This window comes from Triticum dicoccoides, chromosome 5B (assembly GCF_002162155.2).
Source record: "Triticum dicoccoides isolate Atlit2015 ecotype Zavitan chromosome 5B, WEW_v2.0, whole genome shotgun sequence".
Lineage (NCBI taxonomy): Eukaryota > Viridiplantae > Streptophyta > Magnoliopsida > Poales > Poaceae > Triticum > Triticum dicoccoides.
Genome location: NC_041389.1, coordinates 16,633,169 through 16,640,929, shown reverse-complemented (window position 1 = coordinate 16,640,929; position 7,761 = coordinate 16,633,169).

The following is a 7,761-nucleotide window of genomic DNA, read 5'->3' as shown; positions in this document are numbered from 1 at the left end:
GGAACCTTAAAATCATGTCCGTAGTCAAGTTCCCGTATGTTCACTATGTAACCATAATACGTGTCCCTTCCCCTCTCGGTTCTTGCATCAAAGCGGACACCGCTGTTTTGATTGGTGCTCTTTTGATCTTGGTCAATCGTGTAAAATGTATTCCCATTTATCTCGTATTCTTTCCAAATCGTAACAGTCGAAGATGGTTTCCTGGACAACAAGTACAGCTCATCACAAACAGTATTGTCACCTCTGAGACGTGTTTCCAACCAACTGCTGAAAGTCCTGATGTGTTCAAATGTAATCCAGTCATCGCACTGCTCCGGGTCACCAAGGTAGAGTTCTTTAGAAGTGTGTAGTGTGCTTGAGACCAAGAATATCCGTCCCTGCATATTATTGAGTCCCTTCCAAGCGTTCCTTTTCCAGTCAGTCTCCCCTCATACCGCGATTTAGGGAGACCTATCTTCTTAAGGCCAGGAATGAAGTCAACACAAAACCCGGTGACATCCTCTGTTTGATGGCTCATGGACATGCTTCCTTCTGGCCTAGCGCGGTTACGGACATATTTCTTTGGGACTCCCATGAACCTCTCAAAGGGGTACATATTGTATAGAAATACGGGGTCCAGAATGACAATCTCGTCGACTAGATGAACTAGGACGCGCGTCATGATATTGAAGAAGGATGCTGGGAACACCAGCTCAAAACTGACAGGACATTGCACCACATCACTCCTTAGCCTTAGTATGATTTCTGGATCGATCACCTTCTGAGAGATTGCATTGAGGAATGCACATAACTTCACAATGGCTAATCGGACGTTTTACGGTAGAAGCCCCCTCAATGCAACCGGAAGCAGTTGCGTCATAATCACGTGGCAGTCATGAGACTTTAGGTTCTGGAACTTTTTCTCTGGCATATTTATTATTCCCTTTATATTCGACGAGAAGCCAGTCGGGACCTTCATACTAAGCAGGCATTCAAAGAAGATTTCCTTCTCTTCTTTGGTAAGAGCATAGCTGGCAGGACCTTCATACTGCTTTGGAGGCATGCCGTCTTTTTCGTGCAAACTTTGCAGGTCCTCCCGTGCCTCAGCTGTATCTTTTGTCTTTCCATACACACCCAAGAAGCCTAGCAGGTTCACGCAAAGGTTCTTCGTTACGTGCATCACGTCAATTGAAGAGCTGACCTCTAGGTCTTTCCAGTAGGGTAGGTCCCAAAATATAGATTTCTTCTTCCACATGGGTGTGTGTCCCCCAACATCATTCGGAACAGCTAGTGTGCCGGGACCCTTTCCAGAGATTACGTGTAAATCATTGACCATAGCAAGTACGTGATCACCGGTACGCATGGTGGACTTCTTCCGGTGATCTGCCTCGCCTTTGAAATGCTTGCCTTTCTTTCGACGTTGATGGTTGGTCGGAAGAAATCGACGATGGCCCAGGTACACATTCTTCCTGCAGCTTCCCAGGTATATACTTTCGGTGTCAAGTAAACAGTGCGTGCATGTATGGTATCCCTTATTTGTCTGTCCTGAAAGGTTACTGAGAGCGGGCCAATCGTTGATGGTCACGAATAGCAACGCCTTTAGGTCAAATTCCTCCTGTTTTTTTGCTCATCCCACGTACGTACACCGTTTCCATTCCATAGCTGTAAAAGTTCTTCAACTAATGGCCTTAGGTACACATCAATGTCGTTGTCGGGTTGCTTAGGGCCTTGGATGAGAACTGGCATCATAATGAACTTCCGCTTCATGCACATCCAAGAAGGAAGGTTATACATACATAGAGTCACGGGCCAGGTGCTGTGATTGCTGCTCTGCTCCCCGAAAGGATCAATGCCATCCGCGCTTAAAGCAAACCATACGTTCCTTGGCTCACTTGCAAACTCATCCGAGTACTTTCTCTCAATTTTTCTCCACTGCGACCCATCAGCGGGTGCTCTCAACTTCCCGTCTTTCTTACAGTCCTCACTGTGCCATCGCATCAACTTGGCATGCTCTCTGTTTCTGAACAGACGTTTCAACCGTGGTATTATAGGAGCATACCACATCACCTTCGCAGGAACCCTCTTCCTGGGGGGCTCGCCATCAACATCACCAGGGTCATCTCGTCTGATCTTATACCGTAATGCACCACATACCGGGCATGGGTTCAGATCCTTGTATGCACCACGGAAGAGGATGCTGTCATTAGGGCATGCATGTATCTTCTGCACCTCCAATCCTAGAGGGCATACGACCTTCTTTGCTGCGTATGTACTGTCGGGCAATTCGTTATCCTTTGGAAGCTTCTTCTTCAATATTTTCAGTAGCTTCTCAAATCCTTTGTCAGGCACAGCATTCTCTGCCTTCCACTGCAGCAATTCCAGTACGATACCGAGCTTTGTGTTGCCATCTTCGCAATTGGGGTACAACCCTTTTTTGTGGTCCTCTAACATGCGATCGAACTTCAGCTTCTCCTTTTGACTTTCGCATCGCGTCCTTGCATCGACAATGACCCGGCGGAGATCATCATCATCGGGCACATCGTCTGGTTCCTCTTGATCTTCAGCAGCTTCGCCCGTTGCAGCATCATCGTGCACATCGTCTGGTTCCTCTTGATCTTCAGTAGCATCACCGTATTCAGGGGGCACATAGTTGTCATCGTACTCTTCTTCTTCGCCGTCTTCCATCATAACCCCTATTTATCCGTGCCTCATCCAAACATTATAGTGTGGCAAGAAACCCTTGTAAAGCAGGTGGGTGTGGAGGATTTTCCGGTCAGAGTAAGACTTCGTATTCCCACATATAGGGCATGGACAACACATAAAACCATTCTGCTTGTTTGCCTCAGCCACTTCGAGAAAATCATGCACGCCCTTAATGTACTCGGAGGTGTGTCTTGAACCGTACATCCATTGCTGGTTCATCTGCGTGCATTATATATAATTAAGTGTGTCAAAAATCATTACATAACATAATGAATAGATAATTAAGTGACCAAATTAATAGAAGTTCATCATCACATTAAAACCAAAGTACATACATAGTTCTCATCTAACAACATAAAGCTCTGCAGAGCATCTAAATTAATTAAACCATACACTGAAACTATGTAAAACATTTCAATGCGAAAACAAATGCAATCATAATCGCAACCAATGTAACAACTGATCCAATGGCATAATGATACCAAGCCTCGGTATGAATGGCATATTTTCTAATCTTTCTAATCTTCAAGCGCATTGCATCCATCTTGATCTTGTGATCATCGACGGCATCCGCAACAAGCAACTCCAATATCATCTTCTCCTTCTCAATTTTTCCAATTTTTTCCTTCAACAAATTGTTTTCTTCTTCAACTAAATTTAACCTCTCGACAATAGGGTCGGTTGGAATTTCCGGTTCAACAACCTCCTAGATAAATAAATTCTATGTCACGTTAGTCGGCATAATTGTCATAAACAATAAATGAACCAATAGTTATGAAAAGATAATATATACCACATCTGAATCATAGACAGGACGAGGGCCGACGGGGGCGGATACCAAAACCATCGCACTGTATAAGATGCAATAATAAAAGTAAGAAAATTATACAAGTATCTATATAAATATACGAGATCGGCGCGGGCGATCGACGGCGGTGAAGACGGGGGCGAGACGTGACGGACCGCTAAACCTAGACAAATATTGAGGAAAATGGATCTTGGAGGTCAAGCTTGGAGAGGAGAAAGCTTAAGTAGTGTGGCTCGGGCATTCCATCGAACACCTCGTGTGTATAGGAGGTGAGCTAGAGCACCACAAAGCTCTCCCCTCGCCGGCCACGAAAAACAGAGCACTGGGAGTGCTCTGCTCGCGGGCGAGGGGTAGATATAGGCAACTAATTGGTCCCGGTTCGTGCCACGAACCGGGACTAAAGGGCAGCCTTTGGTCCCGGTTCACTCCACAAACCGGGACCACTGCTGGTGGGCTAGGAGCGAGGCGCATTGGTCCCGGTTCGCCCCACCAACCGGAACCAATAGGTCCAGCCGAACCGGGACCAATGGCCCATGTGGCCCGGCCGGCCCCCGGGGTTCACGAACCGGGTCCAATGCCCCCATTTGTCCCGGTTCTGGATTGAACCGGGACTAATGGGCTGACCCGGCCTGGACCATTGCCCCCTTTTCTACTAGTGGTATTTATAGCCGCAATGCTGCCTGTTGCTACTATAGTCCAAAGCTAGCTGGCTCGACGTTTTCTTCGGCCGCGTTTGGCAGCATGCAATATGATGGTTCTAGAATCCAAATTGTGCCACCTCATGTATGCTTACTTGCAGCAGTGTACAATGCACCACATGTGAGTCCAATATTTGAACAGATATATCACTTCTTACTAGTAGAGGTCTAATGAAGGGACGAGCAAAATGAAGACTTATGTGTGAAGTCTTTTTGGCTATCGGATCATCTGTTATGCTCCATAATTACCTAGGGCGTGTTTGGTTACCTGCATCAATTTTCAGAGATTTCATAAAAAAAAGGACAAGGCTGAGTTGAGGCTGGTTGAGGAAAAATATAAAAAAAAAATGATATTTGCATGTTATTTGGTTGCCTGCATATAGGATCTCTGCATTGTGAAACCAAATTTCACCTGATGTTTGGTTGCATACAGTCTGGCGATTAGGAGTTAACAACTACACTTGAACCGAGGCGTCCATGCATAGGATGCTATAGGCTGGTTTGGTGGCGTTTCTAAATTCAGGCCAGCTAGCCTGCCTAGACATTTTCCACGGCGGCGTCTGCATCATGACGCAATTAATATGATTACAATGTAGGGTGCTAGAAGGCCAGAATCAGTGAATCACTAGTACTCCCTTCGTCTAGGTGTGTACGTCACCTTACGAAAACCAAATAAACTCAAACACTTAGGCACGGTACATTAACTCCCTCCTAGTTTCTTGTTTCATGACATATCAGTGACCGGGTCTTCAGTCTCCCTGACGGGTTAGAGCGTCTATGTGTCGGACAACCCGGTCATTTAAGCAGGCTTTGTGGGTTCCGGTTAGGTCAACCTTTTCTTCCCTCTCCTATCCTGTCAGTGTTTCTGAAACTGTCCGGTCGTTTTAAGGAGTCCGGCTGAAGATGCTCTTAGCTAGCCCATCACCAGTGATGGGCGGTCACCCATCAGAGTAGGGTTAATCAAATTATTATAATATATTGCACAGTAAATGTTATATGGTCAAACAATGCTTGTTGTTCCAAGATATACAAGTGAAAAATGCATATCTAAGATGGAGAAGGCTTCACCCACATGGGTCCTTGATGTACGTAAAGGACCGATACGCCGCCACTCCACCACTTAGACACCAACAGCCACGTCCACTCCGGCGAGGCACTCGGCTATTTGTCCTCTCATAGAGATCGACCCCTGTCTCTCTAGGTTCCTACCCACAATCGGGAGCGGGACTGTCACTAGGAACATGATCACCCACGAGAAATGGTAATTTGGTGACGAAATCCGCGATGCTCCTGTGATCAACTGATGGATTCTCAGTGAGGAGGGGGGGGGGGCAGCTTCATATCAGGAGCTCGTGCGTTCGACAGTGGAATTGACTGGAGAGGGCATCAGAAAGGGCGCGAGGGAAGCGCGGCACACCAAAGAAAATAACATAATTGCATCAAAAAGTTGATCTTAAAAAAACGAAAGGTAAAAGAACAACCAAACAAGAAAAAGCCAGTAGACAAAACATCCGAAAAAATAAACAGGAAACATGTAGACTGCATCTAATTACGCCCGCCCATCTTTGTTCGCTCGCTCGCTTCCTTGTGCATTTGGTCGACAACGAAATCCCTATTTGCCGCTCGCTGCGGCCCAATGCCGTTGCTTCACACAGCACAAACGAGCCAGCGAGCGAACCGCTGATGGTCCGGCCCAAGTAGTTAAGATCTGTTTTTTCTATTTTGTTTTGGTTACGGCTTTCTCTGGTTTTTCCTTTTATTTTTTTCTTCGCTTGTTCTTCCTTTCCCTTTTCTTTTGCGTTTTCCTTTTCTTCTCTTAGGTAGCAAATTTTGAAAAATGTTAATGTATCTTAAGAAGTGTTCACAATATTATAAATGTTTTACATATAAATCTTTAAAATGTTTACCATTCAAATTTTGTTCATATATTTCTAAACTATTTGGAAAATACAATGAACATTCATGTTTTAAAAATGTTTGGGAAATTCTAAATTTTTTTTCCCAAAATTTAGTCGTGTCTTTGAAAAAATATTTGAGCTTAAGAAGTAGGTAAAAAAATTAAAAAATGTTTATGGCTTTCCAAAAATTGTTCTATTTCCCCCAAAAAATTACCACTACAGTACCATGCTAGAACACTACTTCTTCTCAAACTTAACATATGTCCTTTTTTAACGTTGTCATGGACTCTACAAACGTATTGGAGAAGGTTATAGCGGGAGTAGTTGCTACATTGCGTTGCTGCAGTGCTTTTTTGAGGGGTATCACCAGGTTTAAATTCACTCAAAACAACGTTTGGGATACAAGCGGTTTCAGGTGGGTATGTAACCCACAGGTGGCACCCCAAATCTAGCGATAAAGCAGCTTTTGCTAGGCAGTGAGCTTCTTCATCTGATTCTCTCATCTCATGCTTTACCCCTAGTATCTTCAAAAGAGGACATATTTGCTTTAATATCCTTTATTTATGGTCATTGAACTTGGTCCTGCATTCAGATTAGGACTGTGCTAACGACCAGTCGACTGGTCGTTAGCAACAGATCCGCACGATTCCACCCACATACAATCGCTCCGATTTTCCTGGGGCTACATCGATCCACTACGTATTCTTTTTCTAGGTCAATAAAAACAATTAGTGAAAGTGGGATTCGAACCAAATCTAGCGATAAAGCAGCTTTTGCTAGGCAGTGAGCTTCTTCATGTGATTCTCTCATCTCATGCTTTACCCCTAGTATCTTCAAAAGAGGACATATTTGCTTTAATATCCTTTATTTATGGTCATTGAACTTGGTCCCGCATTCAGATTAGGACTATGCTAACGACCAGTCGACTGGTCGTTAGCAACAGATCCGCACGATTCCACCCACGTAGGATCGCTCCGATTTTCCTGGGGCTACATCGATCCACTGCGTATTCTTTTTCTAGGTCAATAAAAACAATTGGTGAAAGTGGGATTCGAACCCGCTACATCTTGGTAGCCCACGATAGCTTGCAACCACTCGGTCTAGATTGAGCTAGTGATTAGATTTAGACATTTGTTTCCTACCTATAGTACATGAAACATGCTTTTTCAGTTTTTTTTCCTTCGATTTATGTACCGCACAATTTTCACGGATGGATATATGGTGTCTCCATGCCCCTCATGTTATACTAGTTACCCAGAATTTATCGGGGGATATTTCTACACTTATATTAACTGAAACAAAAGTTACCGGAGTGTTCATACGTAAGTTATCAAGTGTGTGGCGTGTAAATTATCATGTTATCGAGGTATATTTTTAATAAAAAAAATCCTTGAGTCAGAATTATCAGGGGGCTTGCGCATAAGTTATCAGGTCTGTAATGCGTTAAAAAACCATGCTATAACACACGCCAATAACTGTCTATAAAGAGCATGGTAATATAACACACGCTGACCTTCTCTTTTAAAAACTTGGAGCAAATGGTTTTCTGAGATGTGTGAGTTACCAACCCTCTCTCCCCTCCCCACTCCATCGCCAAAATTATCAGGACCGGGGTACATAAGTTATCAGGTCTGCGATGTGTGAGTTACCATTCTGTTGACACAAAAGGTACCGA